We start from the raw sequence: 19,121 nt of genomic DNA, 5'->3' as shown, positions 1-19,121 counted from the left end.
AATTTGTGCAGCTCAGTATTTTATTATTTTATTTGGCAAAAAAAAATTATTTGGTTGGTCGGCTCATTTTAGTCAGAAAATATTTTTTTTATTTCTAATTGAATTGCAGAATGTTTTATATTTTGCTCATGATGTCAATCACTGCATTGTCTGGTCCAGACTCGATAATTTACAGACCGCTGTCACATAGCTGGAATATTGTTGAGTGCGGCGTTAAACAACAAATAACAAACAAACAAAGATAAGTCCTTTGTTCTTCTTTTAAGGTCAGATATTATCCAATGCATTTTTGTCAATTTTTGTTTCAATAGTTGACAGAGATATTTTGTTAGATTCTGATAGTTATATTTTCTGTTTACTAATCCATCAAAAATAGAGCGTTCAGGCAAATAAAGTTAAATTGAAATGTTTCATCTTTTTTAATCACTGTGGCTTTAGGCTATGATCAGTTAAATCTGTACACAAATATCTTTTTAGAATGAATGCTATGTGGCTTAAATAATTCTGAAGCTACGTTAAATTGTAATTCGCTGACTCACTTTTTAAAATGATGCATGATGTTTTTATAAATTTTTAAATAAAATTATTCTTCAGTATGATCTTGCCACATCATCATATTCGCTTTTCATAATTAGTGGATATGTCGTTGTTTCATTAACATTATGTACTCAAGTGTTCCCATAACCTGGCAGATGACAAAAGCCTCTGAATAACATTGCAGTATGGTGATGATTTGTAGCCAGTATGTTATAACAGCTACTGCACACCTGTAGCTCCAGGATAAATTTTGGCTGAAACAGCCCTCCATACTTTACCAGCAGTCTGTATCTTAAATAGCCATGCCCCTATAGAGGTGGGTTATTAGGTGTATCAGGTGAACTTTAATTAGCCTTGCACACTGTGGACATGGAAAGCAACCAGTGCATTGCAGCTAGCGTAACATCCCAGACGCATTCTACCAACACAAAAATTACATTGTTAACACTTTTTTTTCTGAGATCTGAGATTGTTTACCGTTCTGTGGTAATGTGATAAGCTTATGAATATCATAGCATAGTGCATTTTATTTTTAGTGACTTTAATTAGACTTGCATAGAATTGAACTTTGATTCAAATTTTCAAATTAGATACCTTTCGGTGAGTGTTTGATATTGGTGTAAGTTTATATGCAAGAAGTGGTGGGTGGGTTTCCTTGCTCAAGGTTGAGTAAATTTAAATTTGAATTATAATGCTATTTGAAAGGTGTTGCTAGTGTGATTACGCATATTTTATTGAAGTAATTAATTGCTGACTTACTTGTCATTTCCTCACTTAGTCATGTATATGTATGTACAAGTCTATTAATTATTTTGGGGTGATTCGCTCGTCATGCTGAAGACCCGGGCTCGATTCCCGACATGGGTACAATGTGTGAAGCCCATTTCTGGTGTCCCCCGCCATGATATTGCTGGAATATTGCTAAAAGCGGCGTAAAACCATACTCACTCACCCCCTCACTCACTCAGTCACTATTTTGGGGTAATGGGGTAGCCTAGTGGTTAAGGCATTCACTCGTCACGCTGAAGGCCAGGATTCGATTCCCGACATGGGTACAATGTGTGAAGCCATTTCTGGTGTCCCTTGCCATGATATTGCTGGAATATTGCTAAAATGTAAAAAAAAACTCACTCACTCTATCACATATTTCAATAAACTTACATATGTTTTTTTTCCATTTAATAACAACAACAAAATTTAATTATGTCTAATTCAATGATTTGAGTGTTTCTAAAATTTTGTTATACATTGTACCATATCGACAAGGAGGGTTCATTTGATAGGATCTTCATGTTTATCCGTTTACTGATAACTGTGAGTAGCACCCAGTGCAGGTAACAGGGGTGTTAATGTGGTGATTGACAGCTCCTTACACACCTCTGTGGACAACTGACATGGGGGAGGCATCTACGAGGGATAGCGCTATTGACAAGATTGCCAGTTTCATTGCTACAGACTAGGTTGTCAGTTTCTTTACTGTTGATAATGTTGTCAATTTCTTACCAGGGATCAACTTGTCAGTTCGTAGAGATACTACAGGACAAAGTTATCAGTTCTGAAATCAGTTCTTGGTCGGATATAGACGCCTGCTATGCGCAATTAGATGAAGTACTTCACGGGAACCATAGAACTTGTGTTTATAATTAAATCAGATGGCACAGGATTGGCTAGAGAAACATATTGCTTTTGAGAGCAGTCGTTAATAACAACTGATGGGATATGTTGCGTATTGCCTTTCAACATGTCTGTCAAGCATTGAGTGGATGAATTAAATGATCATACTTCTTAACTGAAACATTTTTATCAAGAAATTGATTGCTTTTATTGGACAAACTTAGATTTATGTAGGTGTTAATTGTGAGTGAGTGAGTATGGTTTTACGCTGCTTTTAGCAATATTCCAGCAATGTCATGGCAGGGGACACCAGAAATGGGCTTCACACATTGTACCCATGTCGGGAATCAAACCCGGGTCTTCGGCATGACGAGCTAACGCTTTAACCTTTAATCACTAGGCTACCCGACTGCCCCAGGTGTTAATTGTAATTATTCTAGCAGTAAGTTAATAACGGCTGTATCATGTTGTCAGGTATCGGGTTGATAAACTAAATATTCATGCTACTCAACTAATGGTTTTTGTTGGCATGGTATTAATTATTTTTTGGGATAAACACAAATGTATGTACAGTGAACTAAGTTCATAACGAACACACTTATAACGAACTAACCAATATAACAAACTTATTTTTTAGTCCTGGCCATTTGTTGTATTTATGCTGTATATATGCTTATAACGAACTACTTTTATTACGAACTAAGATAAGTGGTTCCTTTCAGTTCGTAATAACCGTAGTTTACTGTAGATGTTAATTGCAATTAATTGTAATTACGACTGATTGATGCTGTGGTCATGGATCAGTGAACAGGTCAGAGTCGCTTCTGGACAGGGAAAGGTAGGATATATGTACGACACACATCAGGCCGACCTGAGACATTTCGTATCGATGGAAACAGACTGGACACAACAATGACATCTTTGAACTGAGAGCATGTGAAAGAAACTCATATCTTTAGACACTGCTCATGTGATCTCACGTTCAGTCAGAATTATGCAAGTTTGATGCGACATAAACGAAGCTCCATTTCGAGATGCCTCTCCATCTTGATGCGGATTCCCAACGGTGTCAAGGAGTTACCAGTACACCACGCATCATGAGGGATTGGGTGACCGAGTTGTCTAAGGTGCTGCAATTCGCTGTGCAGAGTTATGTCCCTTGAGCATGCCAGAAATTTGTCACCATGAGTTCGAATCCCGGTCCGCCCTGATTATGTTTCTAGGCTTCAGCACCATACACATGCATTGGGTTTCACCAAAGTGCTAATCGTCTAAAACCTCCATCACTTCAGGCTTTCCTCCCAGATCAAGCTGAGATGTTGTGATATAACTGGAATACTGTTCAAGTAGCGTTAAACCTAACTTTGTTTACTCACCCACTGAAGATACCACTGTTTTATAACAATAAGCTGGTATTACACAGTGTTTAGTACCAATGTACATGCTTATGTACTGCTGGAACTAGTTTCATTAACAAATATTGAAAACTTTCAACATTGCTGAGGTTATTCAATGACATTGTAGAGATGATAGATCACTGAGATCACTGAAAAGAGCTTATGCACACTCGATGACCCCAGCAACTTCACAGACATTTTTTCTAGGGTGTTTTTCAACACATACATTAGCACAAATTACTCCATTGGGTAATGTGACATGTTTGTAAACTTTGTGGTGTTGAATTCTAAGGGTAGGCCGTTGTATGGTATGAAATTAATGTGTGTCGGCTTTAAATGTTTGAAGTTGTATTATTCTGTTAAACTCAGTTGGATTATGCTGTGGAACATTTAGATGTTTACACGCATATTTACACACGACAGTTAAATATTGTATTCATACGTTTGACCTAGTTCATGACGGGATTCCATAGTTCCATCAAATGTGTTTTGAAAAGTTATTAACGGCAAGTACTTAATAAGATACTTAACTCGCTCCCGTGTAATACCAATTTTATGAAACTAGTGAATAGATCTGGTATTCTCTCTATTCTCTATTCACTATTCACTCGTTTCAGAAAATTGATATTACACGGGAGCTTGTTTATTATTATATTTTTTACTTGTTGCTTTTAACTTTTTCAGAATTTCACTGTCATGTGTTAAAAGGCAGACATCTACGCGATCCACAGCAAAATCCTATTGAGTTTAACAGAATAATACAACTTGTTTAATATTCGCTATCATTCTCTCACACCATACAAGGAGCCAACTGATCAGAATCAGATTGTTACAGTGTGTGTCCTGTCATCATGCCCTGGTAGGGCTGGGACGGGTAACCCGGGTACTCGGGTCGGTTGGGTCGGACCCAGGGTACCCACAGGACTACCCGGACTCATGAGTTATGCGATATATTGTTTAACGACAAAAACTCACTATAGCTCTGTGGTTAAACTACAAGTCCCTAATGTTTGCATTTCTTTCTGACGATGCACACATTCCTTTTGACTTGTATAGGTTTGAGTAAAGATAAAGCTTCAGTCAACTTCAGTGTAGCATGATCTGATCAGTTGATACTTATGTCTAAATAGTTTTTGTCAGGGCTGGAGTAAAACAATTCCCAATCAGACATTTTGTTCCCAACTCTTGAGACTCGTCCCAGCCCTAATTGTAGCTCATGCTCTCAACCACTGGTTGGCCTACCCTAGGCCTAAATATTTACAAACTGTTGCCTGTCTGTCTGTTTGTTGTTTAACACCGCACTCAGCAATATTCCAGCTATATGACAGCGGTCTGTAAATATTCGAGTTTGGACCAGACAATCCAGTAATTGACATTATGAGCATCGATCCATGCAATTGGGATACGATGACATGCATCAACCCAGTCACTGAGCCTGACCACCCGATCCCATTAGTCGCCTCTTACGATAAGCATGGGTTGCTGAAGACCTATTCTAACTCGGATTTTCACGTGTTTCAGACTGTTGCAATATAGCTAAAATATTGCTGTCATAACTACTGCATAAAATAATACTCACTCAGCAACCATAGCATTTGTTTGTTTGTGGTTTAACGCACCACTCAGCATTATTCCAGTTATATGACAGTGGTCTGTACATAATCAAGCTCTAGACCAGAGAATCCAGTGATTGACATCACGAGCATTGATCAACACAATTGGGATACGTTGACATGCATCAACCAAGTCAGCAAGCCTGACCACCTGATCCCGTTAGTCGCCTCTTGCAACAAGCATGGGTTGCTGAAGACCTATTCTATTCTGGATCTTCACAGCAATCAAAGCAACCATTCAACAAGCAACCATATAGCTCATCCAGATTGGGCTCAACATTGGACAATATATAAAGCCAATGTTTAACGTCTCCTGTCCTGAATTAATGATGACACATACAATTCCTCACATGTTGTCCTGCTCTCGTTGCCTTTGATAAGATAGCTGGGGTGTACAAGACACATACAATACATTACTGTCGCGTCTACAAATTCCCCACTGTAGCAAATTTGTAGAGCAAATGAGCATTGTCTATATGTACCATGTATGACGTCATCAGAGAAGCCAGGGGATGATGGATGATGGGAATCAAGGTGTACTGGACATTCTCTGCCTGAGGACATGCAAGCATATTCTGCTTCATAAACAATTATCATTGACAGAACATTGTTTACGTCTTGTGGGTTTATTGCAACTTGTTTGGAGCATTTTGCACTAATGATGGAACAAAGTGTTTATGAGTTTCCAGCTTTTTAAACGGCTCCCTCTTCAGACTTGGAAGATGTTTGCGATTTTTCTGTCTAAAACAGGCTATAAAAATTTATCTGAGACAAACAAGAGGATCTGTTTTATGCTGCAGAACTTGCTCCTTCATAAACAGATAAAGTAAGAACGTAATTCCTGGCAGACTGCTGTCAGCCCCCATTTGTCATGAATGTAGACCAGGCCTGGTTTCTTTTATTGAATTCCTGGTTAGAATTGGTCCCCATCAACTTTGCTGATTGTAAGAAGTGATATAATAGAACAGGTGGTCAGGCTTGGTTGATAGAGATGATTTGGTTGATGGAGATGACTTGGTTGATGGAGATGACTTGGTTGATGGAGGTGACTTTGTTGATAGAGATGACTTGGTTGATGGAGATGACTTGGTTGATGGAAATGACTTGGTTGATGGAGGTGATTTGGTTGATGGAGGTGACTTGGTTGATGGAGATGACTTGGTTGATGGAGATGACTTTGTCGATAGAGCTGACTTGGTTGATGGAGGTGACTTGGTTGATGGAGGTGACTTGGTTGATGGAGGTGACTTGGTTGATGGAGATGACTTGGTTGATGGAGATGACTTGGTTGACGGAGGTGACTTGGTTGATGGAGATGACTTGGTTGATGGAGATGACTTGGTTGATGGAGGTGACTTGGTTGATGGAGGTGACTTGGTTGATGGAGATGACTTGGTTGATGGAGATGACTTGGTTGATGGAGGTGACTTGGTTGATGGAGGTGACTTGGTTGATGGAGATGACTTGGTTGATGGAGGTGACTTGGTTGATGGAGGTGACTTGGTTGATGGAGATGACTTGGTTGATGGAGATGAGATGACTTGGTTGATGGAGGTGACTTGGTTGATGGAGGTGACTTGGTTGATAGAGATGACTTGGTTGATGGAGATGACTTTGTTGATAGAGATGATTTGGTTGATGGAGATGACTTGGTTGATGGAGATGACTTGGTTGATGGAGGTGATTTGGTTGATGGAGGTGACTTGGTTGATGGAGGTGGCTTGGTTGATGGAGGTGGCTTGGTTGATGGAAATGACTTGGTTGATGGAGATGACTTGGTTGATGGAGATGACTTGGTTGATGGAGATGATTTGGTTGATGGAGATGACTTGGTTGATGGAGATGACTTGGTTGATGGAGATGACTTTGTTGATAGAAATGACTTGGTTGATAGAGATGACTTGGCTGATAGAGTGTCATCTCTCCCCAACCACATGGATCCACACACAGAGGACTATTGATAGACACACACTGAACTAATGATACACACACATTGAACTATTGATGCATGGGAAAAGGTAAAATGTATTACTTGTAATCATCCCCCATGAAGATTGGGGTTAGAGTTGGTCTGGTGTCTAACAGGATCAGGTTGTCATGCTAGATGACTTGGTTGATGGAGATGACTTGGTTGATGGAGGTGACTTGGTTGATGGAGGTGACTTGGTTGATGGAGATGACTTTGTTGATAGAGATGATTTGGTTGATGGAGGTGACTTGGTTGATGGAGATGACTTTGTTGATAGAGATGACTTGGTTGATGGAGATGATCTGGTTGATGGAGATGACTTGGTTGATGGAGATGACTTGGTTGATGGAGGTGATTTGGTTGATGGAGGTGACTTGGTTGATGGAGATGACTTGGTTGATGGAGATGACTTGGTTGATGGAGGTGACTTGGTTGATGGAGGTGACTTGGTTGATGGAGATGATTTGGTTGATGGAGATGATTTGGTTGATGGAGGTGACTTGGTTGATGGAGGTGACTTGGTTGATGGAGGTGACTTGGTTAATGGAGATGACTTGGTTGATGGAGGTGACTTGGTTGATGGAGGTGGCTTTGTTGATGGAGATGATTTGGTTGATGGAGATGACTTGGTTGATGGAGATGATTTGGTTGATGGAGATGACTTGGTTGATGGAGATGACTTGGTTGATGGAGATGACTTGGTTGATGGAGGTGACTTGGTTGATAGAGATGACTTGGTTGATGGAGATGACTTGGTTGATGGAGATGACTTGGTTGATGGAGATGACTTGGTTGATGGAGATGACTTTGTTGATAGAGATGACTTGGTTGATGGAGATGATCTGGTTGATGGAGATGATTTGGTTGATGGAGGTGACTTGGTTGATGGAGGTGACTTGGTTGATGGAGGTGACTTGGTTAATGGAGATGACTTGGTTGATGGAGGTGACTTGGTTGATGGAGGTGGCTTGGTTGATGGAGATGATTTGGTTGATGGAGATGACTTGGTTGATGGAGATGATTTGGTTGATGGAGATGACTTAGTTGATGGAGATGACTTGGTTGATGGAGATGACTTGGTTGATGGAGATGACTTGGTTGATAGAGATGACTTGGCTGATAGAGTGTCATCTTACCCCAACCACATGGATCCACACACAGAGGACTATTGATATACACACACTGAACTAATGATACACACACATTGAACTATTGATGCATGGGAAAAGGTAAAATGTATTACTTGTAATCATCCCCCATGAAGATTGGGGTTAGAGTTGGTCTGGTGTCTAACAGGATCAGGTTGTCATGCTAGATGACTTGGTGGGTGTATGTCATCGTATCCCAATTGCCTAGATTGATGCATCTGATGTCAATCACTGGATTGTCTGGTCCAGACTTGATAATTTACAGTCATATATTCAGGAATATTGCTGAATGTGGTTATAAAGCATCAAACAAAAAAACAAACTTGTAGACGTCCTGGTTTGGTGAAGATGTTCAATAGTTTCTATATTTATCCAGCTAAGATCAGCAACTCTCTAACTCTCCAGCAAGTTCTCAGAAAAGCTGGGAAAATGGTGGATTATTGGCTTGACATCAGACAAACATTGTGGGAAGTCAATGATATGCAGCATACCATAACAATACTCTTGCAAAAGTATAAAATGTACCCAATAGTCTTAACTGTTCACGATAGCAGTGAGTTGTCAGGGTCACTTTCTACAACAGGGTTTCGATATGGCTATGGCTTCTATATTTTCACTCTCATACTGAGGGCATGGTGACCAAGTCATTTAAGGTCCTCAACAATGCCAGAAACATGTGGTCATGGGCTTGAATTCCAGATTCATCCTGACTGTGTTTCTTGCTTTGTCAGCACCATTATATAACTTATGCTCATTGGTTTCACCGAAGTGGTCAACATCTAAGACCTGCACCGCTCTGGCCTTTCTTGAAGCTAACGCACCATGATTTTACTGAAATACTGTTTGAAGAGGCTTGAAGCACAATTCATTCACTCATACTCATCCTTCAGCTCTGACTTGCAGTAGCCGTGGTACCAAGATGGTTCTGTGGAACTTCAGGTAGGCTACACCATCATGATGGTGGGCAAAGTGTTGCTCATTCACCTACAACAATACTGTACAGTTATTGATCTTGTGAAAGGACATTGAATGAAAGTCATCATTGAAAGGTGATGTGGTAGCCTATTAGTAAAAGCGTTTGCTCATCACACCAAACACCCAGGTTTGATTCCCTACATGGGTGCAATGTGTGGGGCCCATTTTGGAATATTTAGTACCAAACAGTCATTGAATGTGAGTTGATGATCGAGACACGCCAAGACATAGACTGCTGTAAGTCAATAGTAGTCACGTGGAAGGTTATCAGCATACTGGGGAGGTTGGGTAGCCTAGTGGTTAATGTGTTCACTCCTTGTGCCGAAGACCTGTGTTCAATTCCCGACATGGGTACTATGTGTGAAGCCCATTTCTGGTTTCCCCTGCCGGGATGTTGCTGGAATATTGCTAAAGCTGCATAAAACCAGTCACTCACTCCTTGTCAACTTACTGCATGTTGTACACCATGTTGAAGTGTTTGAATTTCATGAGAGTAACAAACCGATAAATTCAAGATTGTTTCTGCTTCTGATAGTTTCCAAAGTCAGAGAGCTGCACTGGTTTCCTCTTAGCCAGTCAAATCAATTTCCCCAGGAGTTCATCTTTACAACTGAACTTCCTCAAACCACAGCAAAGCTTTTGATACAAAAGGCAGAACATGTCTGCAATGCAAGTTTTATCAGGACAATCTTTCTCTCTGACACACTCAACAAGCGGACTTTATAATAATATTATCATCGACCCTTAACGGTATCCACCTTTCACCATCGCCATTCAGTTCTAACCACATCTGCCATGCACTCAAGTCCTTTAAATGGATATAGAATTGTGATATGTGGGTCAAGCTGAACACTGGTAGGTACACAGTTTTAGCTGTGTTCCAGTACAGGTGTTTAGGTTGTAAAGAAATGTGTGTATTCATTCATTATATGCCTGTTTGAACTGAAAAATCTGAAAAACGTTTTTACACATTTACTATAGACAGTCTCCTGGCATATTTATCAGGACATCTGCACCAGGTTTGGAGTTTGTTGACTTTGAATAACTTTCCTTTATGAATGTCCATTTGGGAAATGATATTGGAATTCATACAACTGTCTGCATTTTGTCAATGTGAATAGATTAAATATTGCTTAGTTGGGGGAAAAGGTGATAACTGAGACCTAATGACTTCTCAGGGCGAGCGAATGAGTGCAGTAATATCGTAAGGGGGATACCACCTATTGGGATTCTGGGTTTTGTACTAGGTGCCCAGTAACCGATGCTGGTCGTACGAGGTGACTTTATGGATTGGATGGGCAGGGTCAGTGACTTGCTCATAATATCGATCATTGGATTGTCTGGTCTCCAGACTCAATTTTAACAGTTTGGCGTCAAATAGCTTGAATATTGCTGAGTGTGATGTTAAACAGGAGATGAGAATCGACTTCATATCTTGCAGCCTAATGAGGATTTGAACCTGTTCATCATGATGGGCAAACCCTTCAACCACTGGGCCACCACTGAGTCTTCTAGGTGTGTGTAAGAGGAGGAGTGATAGGGGCTCTGTTGTATATCTTGGATATATGAAATGGATATTTATCTGCCCAGAAACCCAATAATATTCCAATAGACCAATACTCTAATGCTATAGCCAAGTTACTTGAACAAGTCTAGACTTTCCTCTGAATCTTCCATCTCACTGGGCTCCTTTTCAATTCAAATGGAGATGTTTGTTTCTATCAAAATTATGTACACAGCAGACTTCCCCACCATGCCTTTAGGGTATGAATGATTCATTTATTCAAGCGCTTGCATTAAACAGGTAGAATTAAATATTTTGAATTAGCCATCTCAAGCACAGCAGCAGCTTCACCACAGATGACTTCAGTTCTTAGATAATGTGCGTCAGTACAAGCCAACCAGGTCCTATAGGTGTTTGGTCTGTTAGACTCTTTAGTGAAACATATCAGTCAACAAAAGACTATTAATCCAGAAATTCACACTGTAGTGCGTTTGTTTAACACCTTGGTGATAATCACGGTGTATTGTGTGAGATATCGCAGAAAGATAATTCTGAAAGAAACCCATCACAGAGTTGGAAATGGTCCCATGCTGTGTTCCAGAGGTTTAATAGACCATTCTCCATTCGAGTGAGCACTAGCCCTCTGTGTACAGCAATCAATGGCATGTGGGTTGAAAAGGGAGGCCTAACCCTAGACTTTTATATAAGGTTTCTGGATCATTCCCCTACTATGACCACAAGTCAACAGAACACTTCAGTGTTGTCCCTGAATGCCACATCAACTACATCATAAGAGCAGCTTTACTACTCCAGAAAACCCATATCAGCCAAAATTATTTTCAAACCTTGATTCAAAACCAAACTTTTGTTCAAGCCCAGAATCTAACTAACCAATCCTAGATTCAAGCCCACTGTCCCACACCAATCCCTTGCATCATTCTTCATCTCATTCCTTCAGACACCCCCTTCCCGGTCAAGGTTGGAATAGGTTCCCAGCATGCTACTGCCTGTGGTAAGAGTCAGGGTGGTCAGACTGGGCGACTTGGTTGATTGTAGGCAGTCCTACCCAGAAGATGTAGGACATGATGCCAACCAATGGTTTGTCTGTACAAGACTTGGTTTACAGGGCACCCTAACATTGCTGGAATATTGCTCCCTGATACATGAAACAAACAAACAAAAGCCTTCAAACACAGAGAAATGGAGGGCCAAAGAGTAGCCCAGCGGTCCATGCACTGACCCATGATGAACAAGGCTTTGTTGAATCTGTTATCATGGTTTTGATCAACGTCGTTACAAGTGTAAAGCCCTCCCATTCACCTTCAACCCCATAGTACAAACTGAAAGTTGATGGGAACTTGGCTCGTGTCAGTGGGCAAGTTCCTGCCAGGATATTAAAACAATGCTTTAAACACTGCTGGCTCAAGTTCTATTGATATGTACCAATAAATTAATGCCCTCATACAATGGAACAATGTCTTGATCTTCAAACAAAGCACTTAATTGTAGCATCAAGACCAGATCTGACAGTAGTTATCTGTCTGTGAAGCCTAATAATCTTCTTTTGAGATCATTTTCAACCTCAATCTTAACCTCAATCTCAGCCTCAATCTTAACCTCAACTTGAACTTCAACATCAACTTCAAATTCAGTCTTAACCTCAACTTCAATCTCAATTTTAACCTCCATCTCAGCTTCAACTTCAATCTTAACCGCTCAACTTCAATCTCAATCTTAACCTCAATCTCAACTTTTAACCTCAATGTTAGTCTTAACCTCAATCTTAACCTCCACTTCAACTTCAACCTCAATCTCAATCTCAATCTCAATCTCAACATCAACTTCAACTTAAATCTCAATCTCAACCTCAATCTCAACTTTTACCTCAACTTCAACCTCAACTCAAATTTCAATCTGTCTCAACTTCAATCTTAACCTCAACTTCAATCTCAATCTCAATCTCAACATCAACTTCAACCTCAACCTCAATCTCAATCTCAATCTCAATCTCAATCTCAACATCAACTTCAACTTAAATCTCAATCTCAACTTTAACCTCAACTTCAACCTCAACTCAAATTTCAATCTGTCTCAACTTCAATCTTAACCTCAACTTCAACTTCAATCTTGACCTCAATCTCAACATCAACTTCAACCTCAGCCACATCCTCAACTTTCATAGCCCCAATACAAATTTGCATCTCAGTGACATCCAGTTCCAAGTCCTTGCCTACTACAGTCCATTTCTCCTATTGACACCGGATGCTGTAATTCCATGTAAACATGGGTAAGATGTGGGTATATGGACATGGGTGTACAGTTCCACATCTGTCAATGCCTCAATCATGTCATCCATTGCCAGAAATCAAACATTGTGTGTGCTCATGTAACCTCTGAGATTACAGCTAATGTTTTCCCCGAGTTGTCAATTGCCTCTATCACAAGCAAGGTGTGTGGCACACAAGCCTCATGGGGATTACAGGGGTCGGAGGTCACCACGGAGACAGTCACATTACACAGAGAGGCTCTGTACAGAATGGGAAACGGATTGTGCATATCACCTTTATAATCTTTGAAATATTGTATCGGTTGCTTTTCAATTGCCTCTTTGTCTGATTCAGTCGTTTCGAAATATTTTTGAATGAACAAAATGAGTACCAGTATTTGCCTGAATTTACATATCCATTTCATGTATGCTTCTTTAATGTCAAAATATACCACTCAACATTTGATAGGGATGTGGACATTTCATACTCTGACATACTTTTTGAACTGTGTATTTATGTTTATCCAGGCAGGGTCTTAATGTGACTGCTCAGATATGTTGTCATACAAATAGTATTCGATTTTGCCATGGAACTGAAGCATGTGCAGTTTTATTTCAAGTTGATTACTCCCTATCCCTATCAACAGTTGAGTGGTATATATGGGGTAAAAGCTGAAAATGCATCAGCTGTTTACTGAGGACATACAGCCATCTTCTAGTGAAATAGGGTTGGTTGTGTACCGGTGACCTAAGGGTTAAAGTGTTTACTCCTCATGTCAAAGAAGGTGGTCTGGTAGCCTAGTGGTTAAAGCATCCGTTCATCATGCTGAAGGTCTGGGTTCGATTCCCCACATGGGTACATATTGCTAAATATGTACAGGTACAGGACTTGGTCATAGTCCTGTAACAGGCTCTGCTCCATGTGTGTGGTGTTCTGGGACTGCGCCTCTACCCTTGACACAGCCACTGCTCCATGTGTGTGGTGTTCTGGGACTGCGCCTCTACCCCTGTAACAGCCCCTGCTCCATGTGTGTGGTGTTCTGGGACTGCGCCTCTACCCCTGTAACGGCCCCTGCTCCATGTGTGTGGTGTTCTGGGACCGAGCCTCTACCCCTGTAACAGCCACTGCTCCATGTGTGTGGTGTTCTGGGACTGAGCATCTTCCCCTGTAACGGCCCCTGCTCCATGTGTGTGGTGTTCTGGGACTGCGCCTCTACCCCTGTAACAGCCCCTGCTCCATGTGTGTGGTGTTCTGGGACTGAGCATCTTCCCCTGTAATGGCCCCTGCTCCATGTGTGTGGTGTTCTGGGACTGCGCCTCTACCCCTGTAACGGCCCCTGCTCCATGTGTGTGGTGTTCTGGGACCGAGCATCTACCCCTGTAACAGCCACTGCTCCATGTGTGTGGTGTTCTGGGACCGAGCATCTTCCCCTGTAACGGCCCCTGCTCCATGTGTGTGGTGTTCTGGGACAGAGCATCTACCCCTGTAACAGCCCCTGCTCCATGTGTGTGGTGTTCTGGGACAGAGCATCTACCCCTGTCACAGCCCCCGCTCCATGTGTGTGGTGTTCTGGGACAGAGCATCTACCCCTGTAACAGCCCCTGCTCCACGTGTGTGGTGTTCTGGGACCGAGCATCTACCCCTGTAACGGCCCCCGCTCCATGTGTGTGGTGTTCTGGGACTGCGCCTCTACCCCTGATACAGCCTCTGTAATGGGACTGAGCCAACCAAATCATGGATCATGTGCCTCACCATTGTCCACTGTCACATAACATCCAATGTGCAAATTGAACGTGTCGCCAGCAGATACACTTGACAAACACCCCATAGTGTAACCTGTGGGGTACCTTTAATACCTGACACATATTTCAGTGGGGGTCTATACGAGGGGTGTAAGAATTGATTACAGTGGGGGGATATACAAAGATTGATAGCATTATCACAAATTCTCAAAAGTAAATGTAGTTTTCATTTATATAATATCCATTAATTATTCAAAGTGTTTTGGTGAATATGATTTTGAGTAAGATACAATCATGTTTTACTTCATTTCTTACATGTGTTATGGTATATTTTGATATTGTGTTGTAGAAGGGTTGTGTACAGGAGACGGGAAGGTCACATATTGTAACCACACAATACCCTTTTAGATGGGCTCATCCAACAAAATATGGACCCATGAAGAATAGGTCTTCAGCAACCCATGCTTGCCGTATAAGGCGACTATCCTTGTCGTAAGAGGCAACTGACGGGATCGGTGATCAGGCTCGCTGTCTTGGTTGATGCACGTAATCATATCCCATTCGCGTGGATCGATGCTCATGATGTCAATCACTGGATTGTCTGTTACTGACTCGATTATTTACAGACTGCCGAACGACAAACAAACGAACAACAAGACATGGCTACTTAGGAGGGCTATTCTGCCTAAGAATTCTAACAGGATGTAAACTAAGATATTAATTTCTCCCAGTCTTATAAAACCCCACCCACTCATACTTGCATCCTAATGTCAAGCAAATGCCAATCTTCTACCAGAAGTGTTCTTTTTAAAAGTCCACAATTCATATTAAAGGAGCAGTCGGATAGCTAAGTATAGTCGGGAAGGTAATTAAAGGTACCGACGTTTACTGCAATATCTGAAAAACTATCGGACCTACTCCAGTCAAAGTTGGTATGAGATTATTAAACAGTCATACATAACGTGGATATTGCATTTAAAGACAATCGGTGCATGAATAAAAGATCTGTCTATTTAGCTATCACTATATTTCATCAACAACCAGACCTGTTCGTCACGGGTGGAACGAGCATTCATTGAAACAGCCATCTGCATAATGCTACCCACAGGGCCATATGGCACAGTTGAACCAATCAACTCAACTCGAAAGGGTGCATGGGAATCACGCACGTTGAGACGCCCAACGCTAACACCGTATTCGTGCGTGCGTGATTCACGTGCACCCTTTCGAGTTCAGTTGATTGGTTCAACTGTGTCATATGGCATCACTTTGGGTATCCTCCCATAGAGATATAACTGGAATACTGGTCTAAGTGGCATTAAAATCTCTCACTCGTCTTCCTGGTTAAAGGATAAATCTACCAGTAACTACAGAAACCGTGTCAATGATTGTAGTTTGTAGTGAACATGGAGAAACAGCTACATGGTCATCTTGGATTGAATTTGTCCTAATTTTGAAATGTGGAAAAGGTCTGTGATCTTTGTTTATGTTTCATTCCCCTGCAAACTGCAGGGTGGCCCAAGTTCTGAAACTCTCGAAGGACTTGGGGAAATGATGGTATGTGCACCTATTCTGATAACATTCATTACATGGGGTCAACAATAGCCTCAGCCTGTACCACTTGACACTTCAAACATTGAGAAAAAAGTATCAAATATGAAGATTGAGGAGTGATGTCACTGTCGACCTTCTTGGATGAAGTGACCCCGACACCTGCACAGCTGCATTGTGTGTGTGGCTTTTGTTTTGTTATGTAATCTTTTAGATAATACACATATTTGTTCTGGAGTGATTCACTTGAAGCGGAACTATCGGTTACAGCATTGTTTCCCTGTCGTCACAGCGTGGGAGGCAGTGTTTGGTTGCATATGACTCATAGTTGATCTGTCCGGGATTAGCTATGATATAGTTAGGCCATTAATATGGATTTTATCCTTTGGGGTGATTTTCTTTACAATTTGGCTTGCCATGGTTATCATTCAGAAACAAATATATTGTGGCAGTTAATTGATATATTTGATTTGTAGGTTTTGTGCTACCAATCAGGAATGAATATTCACTTCTTTAAGAGGCCTTGTTCTCTTTTTTAGGTGTTGCAGTGGCCAGACACTCTATACACCAGATACTCTATACATGGTACTTTCTTAACAGAAATAGGGGGCATGGGTGGCCCAGTCGCCTAGGGCGCCGCGATTCCCTGTGCAGAGTTGCGTCCCTTGGGCATGCCAGAAATCTATGATTGTCAGTTCGAATCCCGGTTCACCCTGATTATGTTTCTAGGTTTGTCAGCACCATACCCGTGATCGTGGGTTTCACCAAAGTGGTAAACGTCTGAGACCTGCATCACTTCAAGCTTTCCTCCCACACGAAGCTGACACGCCGTGATATAACTGGAATACTGTCAAAAGCGGAGTATAACCCAACTCACTCACTTAACAGAAATAACATTATTTTCTAATAAGAAATTGTGTTGAAGGAAAAGAATAATTGAAATTTGATCATGTTTTTGATTTTGTTTGTTATTATTAAGGTAATAAAGATCGATCAGTCACAAAATGACATTGTGTCTGTATGTGCTGTATCAGGTATTTCACTGTGATTGAATAATTTGAGGCAGTATTGCATCTTTCGACCATTTATGTATCGTGATTATTTAGTGTATAATATCTCCATTCTGTTATGATAAGTACCTTGGACCCATCTGCCCGTCCAGTTAAAATAACTCAACACCAAAAGTAACTTTCAAAATACAGTAAACTACGTTTAAGAGGAACACGCTTATAACGAACTGACCGATATAATAAACTTATTTTTTAGTCCCAGCCATTTGTCTGGATCATTGTAATTAAAGATTTACTTTAAGGATTTGAGGGTTCCTCATACAAGGTTGCCATGTTGAATGTGGATCTGAGCCAATTTAAATCTCACTCAGGTTAACTTCGATTGGTTGCAGTAAAAAAACATGGCAATTATGAAAATAAAACGGGAAATATAATTCCTTAGATAAGCCAGAATGCCATCTACAGGTCTTAATGTAAGTATATTTGAAAACATGGGAGGTGATGGTTGCAGGTGAGGTGACCTGGGCCCTGATCCACAAAGCTATCTTAGCGCTAAGTCGGTCGTAACTCCCATTCTTTAACACTGACTTACGACAGTCGTAGCACTAAGATCGCTTTGTGGAACGGGTCCCTGGTAACTAGAGGAGACTGTGTTACTGTGGTATTAAGAATTGCAGGGACAGCGGGGTAGCCTCATGATTAAAGCGTTCACTCTTCACACCGAAGGCCTGGGGTAGATTCTTCACATGGGTAGAATTTTCTTAAGCTCATTTCTGGAGTCCTCCACCACGATATTGCTGGCATAAAGCATGAGAAATCCAACTCACTATATCAATTATAGATTTCAGTTGTTGAAAATAGGTTAATCATGTATGCCTTTCACAAAGTGTCCTTCACTGGCTTTGTTCAAGGGGCAGGATACTGAATCCTATCTTAAAATTTCTAACCTTGAAATGTGACAGTATTGATGTTAACCTGTGATGTTATTCATTATTCGTGCATTCCCTTTATAAAAAGGGATGGTAGATCAAGGCTCATGTTCAGTGTAAGGTGACATTGTAAGTTTTTCTAAGCTTTATCAAAATGTATGTCAAAATGAAGGTAATATATTATTATGTCATGTTTTATTACCTCCTTGAGACAGCGGCTTCTCATATAGAAATCTAGCCTTTGATGTTGGTATTTACTGCATGCTGACTCGGCATACTTTGAGGAGTAATTTAATTAATCAATGCTGTGGGGGGAATCATGGCCTGTTTATACATATATGGAATAGATTATTAAATTGGAGGTGTTTTATGCTTGCTCAGACCTGTCTGGTATCTCTTGCCTCTGTCAACCACCTCCATGGTCTAGTGGATAGGGCGGCTGCTCAGAGAATAGAAGGCTTAGGGTTCCAGCCCTGGCCATGTCATATTAAAAGACGCTTAAAGATGGTACTTGTTGTTTCTCTGCCTGGCACTTGGCATATTTACCGGGGATAAAACAAGGACTGGTCAGCCATTTAAACTCTGGTTTGCTTGGCATGATTATGTATGGGTTGCTGTGATAAAGCTGAAATATTACTGACAGTGTGGAATAACTTTTACTTAACTTCCAGACATAGTTACCCCATTGGGATTATAGATATATAAGTAATTCTAAAGGTGTTGAATAACTTTTACTTCACTTCCAGACATAGTTACCCCATTGGGATTATAGATATATAAGTAATTCTAAAGGTGTTGAATAACTTTTACTTCACTTCCAGACATAGTTACCCCATTGGGATTATAGATATATAAGTAATTCTAA

The 19,121-nt window shown here is 40.8% G+C and overlaps 1 protein-coding gene across 2 annotated transcripts in view; it reads left to right on the top strand.

Moving 5' to 3' along the window:
• The window catches only part of LOC124147923 (laminin subunit alpha-2-like), a 159,918-nt gene that overhangs the window by 64,278 nt on the left and 76,519 nt on the right, over positions 1-19,121 (top strand). The gene's annotated exons all lie outside the window — the stretch shown is intronic.

This window comes from Haliotis rufescens, unplaced genomic scaffold (genome assembly GCF_023055435.1).
Source record: "Haliotis rufescens isolate VD_foot unplaced genomic scaffold, xgHalRufe1.0.p SCAF_2, whole genome shotgun sequence".
Classification (NCBI taxonomy): Eukaryota; Metazoa; Mollusca; class Gastropoda; order Lepetellida; family Haliotidae; genus Haliotis; species Haliotis rufescens.
This window is presented reverse-complemented; position numbering and strand designations above follow the sequence as displayed.